A 15,914-nucleotide genomic window follows, 5' to 3' on the forward strand; every position below is an offset into this window, starting at 1 on the left:
CTCCAGGCTCCTCCATCCATGGGATTCTCCAGGCAAGAATACTGGAGTGGGTTGACATTTCCTTCTCCAGGGGATCTTCCTGACCCAGGGATCAATCCCACGTCTCCTGCATTGCAGGCAGATGCTTTAACCTCTGAGCCACCAGGGAAGCCCAACTCGGAGGTGGCACCACAGGTCGAGTCAGCCAGACAACACCACACAGGAGCCAGTGCATGGGCCCAGGTGGGCGGCTCCAGCGGCAAGGGCCGAATCAGGTGCCAGCTGGTGGCCCAAAAGCCCAGAGCCCCGCATGTGTCCAGAGACCCAAAGTCCTCAGAGCAGACACCAAAGGAGACCGTGTCAGCAATGTAAAGGGCTTACCTTTATTTCACCTGACTTGAATGCTCTTGGTGTGACAAACACAAAAAGTGTTTGTCAAAAATATTTAGACAAATAAATCAGCCATTGCTGCTCAGGACTAAGGATATCAATTAGGGCAAAGAGTAGACACACCCAAAGCCAGAAAGGAAATATGTGGAGAAGTAAAATGCTTTGAGGAATAAGAGCTTTGGAAGCTTCAACATATCCTTGAGAATCTGTAAGTCCACATGCATGCCCAGGGCAGAGCATACACTCAAAAAAGACCTAAGAAAGTCCTAAGGTTTTTTTCCCAGGCAAGAATGCTGGAGTGGGTTGTTATTTCCTTCTGGAGGGGATCTTCCCTAACCAGAGACTGAACATCTCCTGCTGAGCAGGTGTATTCTTCTACCACTGAGCCACTTGGGAAGTTCAAATAAAACTTTATGGCTATGAATTTAAGCTGTTGTTTCTAATCCCTGAGGTAACCAAAAATTAGTAAATATATAGAAAAATATTTCAGAAAAAAAGAAATAATACACTATAAAACCTACTAAATTACAAAAGAAAGCATTGAGAGAAATTGGAAAAGCAAAAAGTATGAGACATACAGAAAATAAACAGCAAAATGGCAGGAATCTGTCCTTTCTTATTAGTAACTAAACTGTAAATGAATTAAACTCTTAAAAGGCAAACACTAGAGAAATGGGGTTCACTTGCTCTTGTGGTAGTCTCTCCCAGTGCCTGAAGAACCAGGAGCTGGCATATGGGTGTTTTGGCAGCCTTGCCCCACCATGTGCGGTTGGGGCATGTCAAAGTCTTAGCTAGCCTGACAGGGTCCACAGTAGATCCAGAAACATATTTAGAAGCACTGGATGTCCTCTTGGGGAGGTGGGGTTTTTGTAGTTCACTGTGGGTGTAGTGACACATGGTGGAGAATGCCTGGAAAAATATCTCTATTACTATAATTCTTTGTTTGTCTCACTTTGTTCTGATGTTGATGTTCTTGATTTTATTTTAATATATTCTTTTCTTATTTTTATATATTTTTACTTTTTGTTGTTGTTGTTGTTGTTTTGTCTGGGTTTTGTTCTTTAGTTTTTTAAAAAAATTATTTAAAAAATATATATTTTTTATTTTCATTTCAGGTCACTTTTATGTGTTTTTGTATACATCCTTTTTTCCCCCAACTTTACTTTCTGCTGTTCTTTATTTTTCTTTTTTTTTTCTTTTTGTTAATTTTATCCTTATTAACTGTTCTCATTGTTGAGTTCTTCTGTTTGTGCTCCTGATTTTTTTTTCTTCTCTATCTGCTTTTTTTTTTTTGTTGTTTCAGTGAGCTTGCTTTTGTTTTCATTTGCCTTGGATTTAGTGTATCTGTTTTCTTTCTTCTTTGTGTATGTATGTGTGTGTTATGCTGTTGTTATTGCTGTTTGTTCTCATTTTGTTATTTGTCTTGAATATTTTTTGGCTGTTTGCTTTCTTTTCTATTTTATGTCTTTCTTTTCCTTCTTTTTTCTCTGGCCACACTTTATGGTTTGTGGGCCCTAGTGCCCTGTGAGAGGTCAGCCCTGGGCCTCCAGGGTGAGAACACCAAGTCCAGGAAACTAAACTGCCAAAGGACTCACAGCACAGAATATTAATCAGCGTGTACTCTGTTGAAGACATTCATCTCAAAACCAAAACCTGGCATCACCCAACTGCCTGCAGGCTCCAGTGCTGGACTTCTCACACAAAACAACCAGCAAGACAGGAACACAGACACACCATTTGATGTGGCTTTGTCCATCAGTGGGAAGTGACTCAGCTACACCCACCAGAGCAAAGGCATCAGTCCCTTGCACCAATAAGTCCACACAAGCCCCTGGACAAACAACATCCATCAAAGGTCAGACAAAAGAGCCAAGAGAAAATATGCCCTGCAGGAAGGAGAATATAATCAAAATAAGCCACAGGAAAAAAAAAATCACATGACAAAAAAACACATTGTGGAGAAGCAAGGATAAACCAAGAAGACCAAATGAATGAACAGGAAATAAGCAATATTCCTAATAAAAGAATTCAGATTAATGGTAGTAAAGGTGATCCGAGATCGTGGAAGTAAAATGGAAGCATGGATTGAGAAAATATAAGAAAAAGTTAACAAGCACCTAGAATAACTAAATAAAAGAAACAAACAAATATTAACAATACAATAACTGAAATGAAAAATACACTACAAGGAATCAGTAGCAGAATAACTGAGGCAGAAGGACGGATAAATGAGCTAGAAATTAGATGGTGAAATAACTGTCAAGGAACAACGTAAAGAGAAAAGAATGAAAAGAAATGAGGACACTCAGAGACATGTGGGACAACATTAAATGCCCCAACATTAGAATTACAATGGTGTAAGGAGAAAAGAGAGGGACAGAAAAAATACTTGAATAGATAGTAGTTGAAAACTTTCCTGACATAGGAAAGGAAATAATCAATCAATTCTATGAAGCACGAAGATTCTCATACAGGATAAACACTAGGAGAAACACTGAGATACATATTAACCAAACTAACAGAAACTACAAAGAAAAATATATTAAAAGCAGCAGGGAAAAGCAACAAATTTGGGTTGGTCAAAAAGTTCATTAGAGATTTTCTTTAACATCCTGCAGAATTATCTAAATGAACTTTTCAGCCAAACCAACTACATACAAGGGAATCTCCACAAGTTTATCCGCTAATTTTCCAGCAGAAATGTTACTGGCCAGAAGAGAAGGACAGGGCATATTTTACTCTACCCAGCAAGTATCTGCTTCAGATTCAAAGGGGAAATCAAAAGCTTAACAGACAAGCAAAAGTTAAAAGAATTAAGCACAATCAAGTCAGCTTTATGACAAATTAAAAAAAAAAAAAACTTCTCTAGGTGGGAAAAAACAAGAGAATAAAAAGACTTACAAATAGAAACACCAAACAGGGACTTCCTTAGTATCCAATGGTTAAGAATCTGCACTGCCAATGGAGGGGGTTCAGATCCAAGTCACTTAAGAAAATGATAATAAGAATATACATATTGATAATTACCTTAAATGTAAATTGATTAAATGATCCAACCAAAATACCCAGATTGGCTGAATGGATAGAAAAACAAACCAATATATATACTACCTATAAGACACTCACCTCAGACCTAGAGACATATACAGCCTGAAAGTGAGGGGATGGAAAAATATATTCCATGCAAATGAAAATCAAAAGAAAGGTGGAATATTAATACTCACGTCAAAAAAAAATACTTAAAGATTACTACAGGAGACAAGGAAAGAAACTATACAATGATCAAGGGATCAATCTAAGAATATGCAATAATTTTAAATACTTATGCACCCAACATAGGAGCACCTCAATACAAAAGACAAATGCTAACAACCATAAAAGAGGAAATCAACATCAACACACTAATATTGCAGAAATTTAACACCCCACTGACACCAATGGATAGATCACCCAAACAAAAAAATTGTAAGAAAACACAAGCCATAAATGACACAGTAGACAAAATAGAGTTAATTGTAATTATAGAACATTCCATAGGAAAGTAGTAGAATACATTTTCTTCCCAAATGCACATGGAACAGTCTCCAGGATAAATCAAATCTTGGGCCACTTTACTTCAGTATATTTAAGAAAATTGAAATCTTATCAAGAGTCTTTTATGAACACAAGAGTACATGAAAAAAAAATCAGCTATAGGGGAAAAAAAGCAAAAGATACAAACACAGAGAGGCTGGTCAATATGCTAATAAATATCCAAGAAATCACTGAACAAATCAAAGAGGAATTTACAAAAAAAAGAAAAGAAAAAAATGACAATGAAAAGATGATGGCCCAAAACCTATAGGATGCAACAAAAGCATTTCTAAGAGGGAAGTTTATAGCAATACAATCCTATCTCAGAACAAAATAAACAAATAAATAGACAAGCTAACCTTACACCTGAAGAAACTATAGAAAGAAGAACAAAAAAAAAAAAAATCAAAAGTTAGTAGAAGGAAAGAAATCATAAAGATCAGAGCAGTAATAAATGAAATAAAAATGAAGAAAACAACTCCAAAGATCAATGAAACTAAAAGTTCTTTCATAAGATAAACAAAACTGATAAACCGTTAGCCAGATTCATGGAGGAAAAAAAAAGAGGACTCACATCAATAAAATTAAAAATGAAAAAGAAGTTACAAGTATTGTCATATAAATGCAAAGGATCATAAGAGACTAGTACAAGCAACAGTATGACAATAAAATGGATAAACTGGAGGAAATGAGCAAATTCTTAAAAAGTACAACCTTCCAAGGCTGAACCAGGAGGACACAAAGTATGAACAGACTAATCGCAAGTACTGAAATTGAAACTATGATGAAAAATCTTTCAACATATAAACGTCCTGGAGCAGATGCCTTCAATGATTAATCCTATCAAACATTTAGAGAACATTTAGCACCTGTCTATCTCAAAATCTTCCAAAAAATGACAGAGTGAGGAACACGAACAAAGTCATTCTAAGAGGCCACCATTACACTGATAACAAAGCCAGACAAAGATGTCACAATAAAAGAAAATTACAGGCCAATATCACTGATGAACATATATGCAAAAATCCTCAACAAAATGTAGCAAATCAAATCCAACAATGCATTAAAAGAATCAGACACTATGATCAAGTGGAATTTATCCTAGGGATTCAAGTTTTCTTCAACATATGCAAATCAATTAATGTGATACATCACTTCAACAAATCAAACAAAAAATGTGATCATCTCAATATATGCAAAAAAAGTTTTTGATAATATTCAACATCAATTTTTTATTAAAAATTCTCCAGAAAGTGTGCATAGAAGGAACTTAACTCAACATAATAGAGGGCATATATGACAAATTCACAGCAAACATTGTTCTCAACAGTCAAAAAAATAAAAGCATTTATCTCACCACTATCATTGAACATCATTTTGGAAACTCTATACACAATGGGGAATAAAAAGAAATAATGGGAATCCAACTTGGAAATAATAAGTAAAACTGTCACAGTTTGCAGATAACATGATAGTTTACGTAGAAAATCCTAAAGATGCCACCAGAAAACAACTAGAGCTTATCTGTAAACTTAGGGAAGTTTCAGGATCCAAAATTAATACACACAAAACTCTTGCATCCCCATACACTAACAATGAAAGATCCAGAAGGAAAAATCAGTGAAACAATCCCATTAACCACTGGATCAAAATTAATTAAATATCTAGGAATGAACCTATCTAAGGAGGCCAAAAACCTGTACTCAGAAAACTAAACGATCTTGATTAAAGAAATGAAAGATAACACAAACAGGTGTTCTTGGAAGAATCAACAATGTGAAAATCAAAGCAACTGCAAATTTAGTGCATACATATCAGATTACCAATAAATTTTTATAGAACTTGAATAGAATATTTTATGACTTGTACAGAAACACAGAAGACCTTAAATAGCCAAAGCAATCTTGAGGAAGAAAAAAGGAGCTGGCCAAATCAGGCTCTCTGACTTCAGACTATACTACAAAGCTACAGTAATCAAGATAGCATGCTACTGGCACAAAACAGAAATATAGATCAAGGAAACAAGGTAGAAATCCCAGAGATAAGTCCATCACCTATGGTCACCTAATCTATGATAAAGGAGGAAAGAATATACATTGAAGAAAGGCAGTCTTTTCAATAAGTGGTGCTGGAAAAACTGAACAACTACATGTAAAATAATGAAATTAGAAAACTCTCTAATATCATACACAAACATAAATTTAAAATGGATTACAAACCTGAATGTAAGGCTAGACACTATACAAATATAGAGAAAAACATAAGCAGAACAGTCTTTGAGATAAATCACAGGAATATCTTTTTTGATCCACCTCCTAGAGTAATGAAAATAAAAACAAAAATGAGCAAATGAAATTTTTTGCACAGAAAAGGAAGACCATGCACATAATGAAAACACCATCTTTAAAATGGGAGAAAATATTTGCAAATGAAGCGACTAACAAAGGATTAACCTCCAAAATATGCGAGTAGCTCATGCAGCTCAATATCAAAAAAGTGAACAACCCAATGTAAAAATGGACAGAAGAGATAAATAGACATTCTCAAAAGAAGACATACAGATGGTTAAAAAGCACATGAAAAGATGCTTGACATCACTAATTATTAGAAAAATCAAAAAAGAACTGCAAGGAGATATCACCTCACAGCAATCAGAATGGCCATCATCAAATAAAACAAAATACAAACAACAAAGTAAATTGATAAAGCCACTATGGAGACCAGTATGGAGGTTTCTTAAAAATTAAAAATATGACCCAGTAATAAAATAGTAGTAAAAAATACCATATGACCTAGTAATCCCACTACTGGGCATATATCCTGAGAAAACCATAACTTTAAGTGACACATGCACTCCAATGTTCATAGCAGCACTATTTATAATAGCCAAGACTTGTAAGCAATATAATTGTTCATCAACAGAGGAATGGATAAAGAATATATGGTATATATATATATGTATACATAGCATTATATATATAGTGATATATATATATATATATATATATATATATACACATATATATATAGCATTCCTTTTTCTCCACACCCTCCCCGGCATTTGTTGTTTGTATTTTGTTTTATTTGATGATGGCCATTCTGATTGCTGTGAGGTGATACCTGCTTGCAGTTATTTTTTGATATATATAATGGAATATTACTCACACGTAAAAAGGAACAAAATTGTCTATGGTCCAATTTTAAGTCAGGAAGAGAAAAACAAATATTATATATCAATGTATATATCTGGAATCAAGATAAATGGTACTGATGGATCTATTTCCAGGGCAGGAATAGAGATGCCCTGGACATGGACTTGTGGACACAGTAGTGCATGGGGAGAGTGAGATGAATTGGGAGATTGGGAGAGATATCTACACTACCATGTGTAAAATAGATAGCTATTTGAAATCTGTTGTATAGCACTGGGAATCTAGCTCAGTGCTCTGTGACAACCCAGATGAGTGGGATGGGTGGCCATGGGAGGCAGGTCCAAGAAGGAGCTTATATATATATATATATATATATATATATATATATATATATATATATATACACACACATATGTATATATATATATAATGTGTATATATATATATATGTTGTACAGCAGAAACTAACACAACAATGTAAAGCAATTATACTCCAATTAAAAAAAAAAAGACACATGATCCCTAATGTTCATTGAAGCACTATTTTCAATAGTCAGGCCATAGAAGCAAACTTAATGTCCATGAACAGAGGAATAAGTAAAAGAGATGTGTTTTATATATGTAACATAAGAGAGTTGGACCATAAAGAAGGCTGAGTGCCAAAAAAGTGATGATTTTGAACTGTGTTGTTGAAGAAGACTCTTGAGATTCCCTTGGACTGCAAGAAGATCAAACCAGTCAACTCTGAATATTCACTGGAAGGACTGATGCTGAAAGTAAAGCTCCAATACTTTGGCACCTGATGTGAAGAACTGACTCATTAGAAAAGACCCTGACGCTGGGAAAGACCGAAGGCAGACGGAGAAGGGGGTGACAGAGGGCACAATGGTTGGGTGGTATCACTGATTCAATGGAAATGAATTTGAGCAAACTTCAGGAGACGATGAAGGACAAGGAAGCCTGATGTTCTGCAGTCCATGGGGCCACAAAGAGTCAGACATGACTGAGCAACTGAACAACAATATCAATATTATCTTGGAATTATTTGAAAAAATATAAATGTCCAGGTACTGCTTTTGTCCTCCAAAGCTCCAGATGTGTTTCTAATGAGCAACCATGTTTAAAAACAGCTGGACTATGTGATGATCTTTCACTTTTTCTATTTCATATTCAGTGTTCTCATTTTATTTAGTATGTTTTACAATTTCTCCTTTTCATTTTGTTGCTTTTGTTCTTCCTTAACAATAGTAGAAAAACTTTTGTGTGCATACATATATATTATATATATATACACAATATATTTTTTAGAAAAATTTTGCCTAGATAAAATTTATATTTTGATTCCACTTGTTTGACTTTGTATGAATAGAGTGCTATTAATAGATTTCTAATTTATATTTGGTCAAAAATTTGATATAGTTTCATGTATCTTGGCATCTAGTATCATTGCTAAAAGTCTAGAAAGTATTATCTTAGTGATATAAAAAAAATTGAACAGGGCTTGGCATCTCTAATCCAATTCTGAAAGTATAAAGAGGTACTATTTTAAGAAAAACAGGAAATCAACTTGTGCTGCAATATTGCTAATTTGTTCAAATTTCACAAAATTTTATGCTAGTGTCTACTATTTGTTTTGATACCTTATTCAAGATTGCACACTGTATTTAGTTGCACTGAGCAGGTTCAGCTGCATGCAACAAACCTGGCAAACTATTTTTCATTTTTATTCCATTAAAAATATTTTCTAATTTTCCTCATTATGGCTTCTTAGACACACCCATCATTCAAAAGTGATGAAGTGGAGAAATCTCTGTTTCGTTCTTTGGCCCATTTTTTGATTGGGTCATTTATTTTTCTGGAACTGAGCTGCAGGAGCTGCTTGTATATTTTTGAAACTAATTCTTTGTCAATTGCTTCATTTGCTATTATTTTCTGCCCATTCTGAAGGCTGTCTTTTCACCTTGCTTATAGTTTCCTTCCTTGTGCAAAAGCTTTTAAGTTTAATTAGGTACCATTTGTTTATTTTTTGCTTTTACTTCCATTACTCTGGGAGGTGGGTCATAGAGGATCCTGCTGTGATTTATGTCAGAGAGTGTCTTGCCTATGTTTTCCTCTGGGAGTTTTATAGTTTCTGGGCTTACATTTAGATCTTTAAAAAAAAAAGTTTATTTCTTTTAATTGGAAGTTAATTACTGTACAATATTGTATTGATTTTGCCATATATCAACATGAATCCACCACAGGTATACACGTGTTCCCCATCCTGAACACCCCCTCCCTGCTCCTTCCCCCTACCATCCCTCTCCATTTTGAGTTTATTTTTGTGTATGGTGTTAGAAAGTGTTCTAGTTTAATTCTTTTACAAGTGGTTGACCAGTTTTCCCAGCACCACTTGTTAAAGAGAATGTCTTTTTTCCATTGTATAGTCTTGCTTCCTTCTTCAAAGATAAGGTGTCCATAGTTGCATGGATGTATCTCTGGGCTTTCAATTTTGTTCCATTGTTCTATATTCTTTCTAAAGATTGCTTTGGCTATTTGAGGTTTTTTGTAAACCCATACAAATTGTGAAATTATTTGTTCTAGTTCTGTGAAAAATACCATTAGTAGCTTGATATGGATTGCATTGAATCTATAGATTGCTTTGGGTAGTATACTCATTTTCACTGTATTGATCCTTCCAATCCATGAACATGGTATATTTCTCCATCTATTTGTGTCATCTTTGATTTCTTTCATCAGTGTTTTATAGTTTTCTATATATAGGCCTTTTGTTTCTTTAGGTAGAGTTATTCCTAAGTATTCTATTCTTTTTGTTGCAGTGGTGAATGGTATTGTTTCCTTAACTTCTCTATTTTCTCATTATTAGTGTATAGGAATGAAAGGGATTTCTGTGTGTTAATTTTATATCCTGCAACTTTACTATATTCATTGATTGGCTCTAGTAATTTTCTGGTGGAGTCTGGCTAACAAACACATGAAAAGATGCTCAACATCACTCATTATCAGAGAAATGCAAATCAAAACTACAATGAGGTACCATTTCACGCCAGTCATAATGGCTGCGATCCAAAAGTCTACAAGCAATAAATGTTGGAGAGGGTGTGGAGAAAAGGGAACCCTCTTACACTGTTGGTGGGAATGCAAATTAGTACAGCTACTATGGAGAACAGTGCGGAGATTCCTTAAAAAACTGGAAACCGAACTGCCATATGACCCAGCAATCCTACTGCTGGGCATACACACCGAGGAAACCAGAATTGAAAGAGACACGTGTACCCCAATGTTCAATACAACACTGTTTATAATAGCCAGGACATGGAAGCAACCTAGATGTCCATCAGAGACAAATGGGTAAGAAAGCTGTGGTACATATACACAGTGGACTATTGCTCAGCCATTAAAAAGAGTACATTTGAATCAGTTCAAATGAGGTGGGTGAAACTGGAGCCTATTATACAGAGTGAAGTAAGTCAGAAAGAAAAACACCAACACAGTATATTAACACATATATATGGAATTTAGAAAGATGGTGATGATGACCCTGTATGCGAGACAGCAAAAGAGACACAGATGTATAGAATGGTCTTTTGGACTCTGTGGGAGAAGGCGAGGGTGGGATGATTTGAGAGAATAGCATTAAAACATGTATATTATCATATGTGAAACAGATCGCCAGTCCAGGTTCAATGCATGAGACAGGGTGCTCAGGACTGATGCACTGGGATGGCCCTGAGGCATAGGATGGGGAGGGAGGTGGGAGAGGGGTTCAGGATGGGGAACACATGTACACCCATGGCTGATTCATGTCAATGTATGGCAAAAAAACACTACAATATTGTAAAGTAATTCGCCTCCAATTATAATAAATAAATAAAATAAACACAGTTCCACTTTTTACTAAAAAATAAAATAAAAGTGATGAGATGGTTAGATAGCATCACTGACTCAATGGATATGAATTTGAGCAAACTCTGGGAGATAGTGAAGGACAGGGAATCCTGGTGTGCTGCAGTGAATGGGGTCGTGAAGAGTGGAACATGACTTATCAACTGAATAACAATTTAATTGCCAAATACATGGGATTTTGTTTAAAGTACCTTTAATATTATTTGTGATATTAATTCTCACTTTGATATTAATTTCTCATTTAACTTTTCTCTTCTCTGCAATTACCCACTATGTTATTTTCAATCTTCTAACTTTATTAAAAGTTTCCATGGCTAAGACAAAGATTTCTCTTGGTAAGTGTTATATAGCACTTTTAAAATATGTGGCTTATTTTCAAATGTCTTTTGATAATGGTTTCTAACATATTTCTACAGTGATAAGCAAACAGACTCTGTGTGATTTCAATACCTTTAGACCATGAAAATTTTGCACCTTGTTTATGTCCCTGGATATTTTCCAGTGTCTCCTAGTTTATAGTCTATGGAAACTTGAATAGAACTTGTATCCTACTGTTGTATCTTAAATGTGTTGAATTGGCTCATGGTACTTTCCAGGTCGACTGTATCTTTCCAATTTTCTGTGTATATATTCTACTGATATTGAAATTTCAACTTGCTTTTGTTCAGTCACTCAGTCATGTCCAACTCGGCAACACCATGGACTACAGCTTCGCTTCAACCCAAGGACATCACATACTGCAGCCATGGACTCCAGGCTTCCTTGTCCTTGACTAACTTCTGGCTTTTGCTCAAACTCATGTCCCTTGAGTCAATGATACCATCCAACCATCTCATTTTCTGTTGGCCCCTTCTCTTCTTGCCTTCAATCTTTGCCAGCATCAGGGTCTTATCCAATGAGTCAGCTCTTCAGGTGGCCAAACTTTGGAGCTTCAGCGTCAGCATCAGTCCTTCCAATGAATATTCAGGGTTTATTTCCTTTAGGACTGACTGACTTGATCTCCTTTCTGTCCAAGGGACTCTCAAGAGTCTTCTTCAACATCACAATACAAAAATATCAATTCTTTAGCACTTAGCCTTCTTACTGGTCCAACTGTCACTCCATACATGACTACTGGAAAAATCATTGCTTTGACTAGATGGACTTTTGCCATCCAATTGATGACTCTGCTTTTTATTATGCTATCTAGGTTTGTCGTGGAGAACAAAATCCCAACCCACTCCAGTATTCTTGCTTAGAAAATCCCATGGACCAAGTTGTTTGGTGGGCTACAGTGCATGGGGTCTCAAGAGTCAGACACAACTTAGTGACTAAACAAAGAAACAAACAAACAAAGGTCTCTCAAAGCTTTCCTTTCAAGGAGAGAGTGTCTTTTAATTTCATGGCTGCAGTCACTGTCCACAGTTATTTTGGAGACCAAGAAAATTAAGCCTGCCACTGTTTCCATTTTTTCCCCATCTATTTTCCATGAAGTGATGGGGCTGGATGGCATGATCTTAGTTTTTTGAATGTTTAATTTTCAGCCAGCTTTTCCACTCTCCTCTTTCACCTTCATCAAGAGGCTCTGTTTTTCCTCTTTTCTTTCTGCTGTTAAGGTGGTGTCATCTTCATATCTGAAGTTATTGATATTTTTTCTGGCAACCTTGATTCCAGCTTGTGCTTCATCCAGCCTGAAATTTCACATGATGTACTCTGTATATAAGCTAAATAAGAAAGGTGACAATATACAACCTTGACATACTTCTTTTCCTATTTTGAACTAGTCCATTGTTCCATGTCCAGTTCTAACTGTTGCTTCTTGACCTGCATACATGTTTCTCAAGAGGCACATAGTATGGTTTGGTATTCCCATCCATTTAAGATTTTCCCACTGTTGTGATCCACATAGTCAAATGCTTTCATATAGTCAATGAAGCAAAAGTAGATATTTTTCTGGAATTCCTTGTTTTTTTTCTATGATCAAACAGATGTTGGCAATTTGATCTCTGATTCCTCTGCCTTTTCTAAATCCAGCTTGTACATGTGGAAGTTATCAGTTCATGTGCTGTTGAAGCCTCACTTGAAGGATTTTGAGCACCTTGATAGCATGTAAAATGAAGGCAGTTGTGCAGTAGTTTCAACATTCTTTGGCATTGCCCTTCTTTGGGACTGGAATGAAAACTGACCTTTTCCAGTCCTGTGGCCACTGCTGAGTTTTCCAAATTAGCTGACATATTGAGTATAGCACCTTAACAGTATCGTCTTTTAGGATTTGAAATGGCTCAGCTGGAGTTCCATCACATCCACTAGTTTTGTTTGTTATAATGCTTCCTAAGGCCCACATGACTTCACATACCAGGATGTCTGACTCTTGGTGAGAGCCAGAAATTCCAACTAAAAATCTAAATTCATCTACTTAAAAAATAATTTCATCATATGGTGGAACTATATGTAACTTTGATCTTTATTTTTGAAGTCTCCTTTAAGTGTTATCATACTTTCATAATCTAAAAATCATGTAAGAAACGAAGTGCCAGTCTATGTTCCATACAGGATACAGGATGCTTGGGGCTGGTGCATGGGGATGATCCAGAGACATGATATGAGGTGGGAGGTGGGAGGGGGATTCAGGATTGGGAGCTTGTATACACCCGTGGTGGATTCATGTCAATGTATGGCAAAACCAATACAGTATTGTAAAGTAAAATAAAGTAAAATAATAATAATAATAATAATAATAATAATAAAATTAAATTAAACTCATGAGAAAAAAAATAAAAATAAAAAAGAAAGAGAATATATACATATATGTGAAAGAAAATAAATAAATCGGATGCATTTTTTACACTAACAATGAAATATCAGAAAGGAAATGTTAAAAAAAAAACCTTTAAAAATTGAATCAAAAAATACCTAGGAATATACCTGACTAAAGAAGTGAAAGATTTATATACTTAGACAATGAAAACAAGAAAATTTAAAAAGATTTGATCTTCCCAGGTGGCACTAGTGGTAAAGAACCCACCTGCCAGTGCAAGGGAGATGTAAGACATGTGAGTTCAATCCCTCAGTTAGGAAGATCCCCTGGAGGAGGGCATGGCAGTTCACTCCAGTATCCTTGCCTGAAGAATCCCATGGACAGAGAAGCCTGGCAGGCTACAGTCCTTAGGGTCATAAAGAGTCAGACACGACTGAAGCGACTTAGTATGCAAAAGGATTTGAAGAAATTAAAAGATATCCCATTTTTTTGGTTTGGAAGAATTAATTTTGTTAAAATGGCAATACTACCAAAGTATTCTATTAAAATTTTCCATCATTTCAAAAATTCTCTCTTTGGTGAGATATCACTCTTCAGACATATTTTTCTTGATTTAATATATTTAAAATAGACGATTGACAGTCTTCACCTAGTAAGTTCAATATCTGGGCCTTCACAGGGAAAGTTTGTACTGATTTCTCCATATATAGGTAATATTATCTTGTTTGTCTTGTAATTTTCATTGTTGAAAGCTAACATTTTGAATATATATTGACAACTCTAGAAATCAGATTTTTCCATCTCATCAGGATTTGTTCTTGTCTATTGTGATGGATTTTTCTGCTTATTGACTTTTTGAACTAATTCTGCATTCTTTTTTCTTATGGTCATTGACATCTCTGCTTGGCTAGATTAGTAGTCAGCTAACGATTGAACAGAAATTCTTTTCAATGTCTGGAATTAATGAGCCTTCAAGTCTTTGGCAAGGGGATCTGTGTATGTATTGGGATATGACTTCAACACTCAGCCATGTAGCTGACAGCTATGCCTTAGCCTTCACTTCTTATTTGTGCAGAGCTTCAAGTTTAGCCAGAGGTGAGAAATTGGGGCCTTGGCATGTTTTTCTTAAGCATGCACACTGCTACTTGTACATGCACACAGCCTTAGAGATGTATCTGGTTTTATAAATTCTTAGAACTATGTCATAGCTTTTCAAAGCCCTTATGGATATCTCATTGATCATCTTTTCCTTAAAGAATTTTGTTTAACCTATTGTTTGCCCCAATTGTTATCCATCTCCTCAGGCAACAGTGAAGTTAGATTACCTCTAAATGCTTTCAGCTGATGCCCCCAGTGAAAGATCTTTTCACACAGGGCAAGCTTGAGTCAATTCAAAGATATCCTTGCAGGTGGCATTTTCAACCCATATACAGGTTAATAAAGACCATTCTCTGGGAATGAGGCTTTGAAGGAGCACATACCCCATTCTGCTGCCTCCAGTGGTTGCCAGCCTGAATTGGTTTACACTGTGATTGCAGACTCAGTTTTCAAGTCTACCACAGAGCTGACAACAGAGGAATGGGAATAGGTCAACTTGAACTGCTGCAAATCTCACTGTTTACTGTTACTAAGATTCATCCATTTTTCTTAAATAAATACTCCCCAGACTGCTGTCTGTGTGTGTGTTCAGTGCTCAGTCGTGTCAGACTCTTTGTGATTCATGAAATTGTATCCCACCAGGCTCCTCTGTCCAAGGGATTTTTCAGGCAAGAATCCTGGAGGGGTTTGCCACGCCCTCCTCCAGGGGATCTTCCTGACCCAGGGATAGAATCCACGTCTTTTATGTCAGCTGCATTGGCAGGTGGGTTCTTTACCACTGAATCACCTTCAAAGTCCATCCCCAGATTATACAAACATTTAATTCCCAGAATTTTGGAAAACATGAAGTTGAACATTTTGACAGTTTTCTTATTGATTTTTTTTTGTTTGAGTGGAGAGTTTTTGGAGATACCTAATCTTTAACTTTTCTCAACATCCAAGAAATAGTTTTTACACTTTAAAACTTTAATTATTTATGTATTTGCATTTGTATTGTTTATGCCCCCTCTCTCTTATCTTAATGGCAGTTACTTTGAGGCTATCTGAAACAACCTGATCTTTGGTGCTAGGCTGGCTAC

This window comes from Ovis canadensis, chromosome X, assembly GCF_042477335.2.
Source record: "Ovis canadensis isolate MfBH-ARS-UI-01 breed Bighorn chromosome X, ARS-UI_OviCan_v2, whole genome shotgun sequence".
NCBI classification, from domain to species: Eukaryota; Metazoa; Chordata; class Mammalia; order Artiodactyla; family Bovidae; genus Ovis; species Ovis canadensis.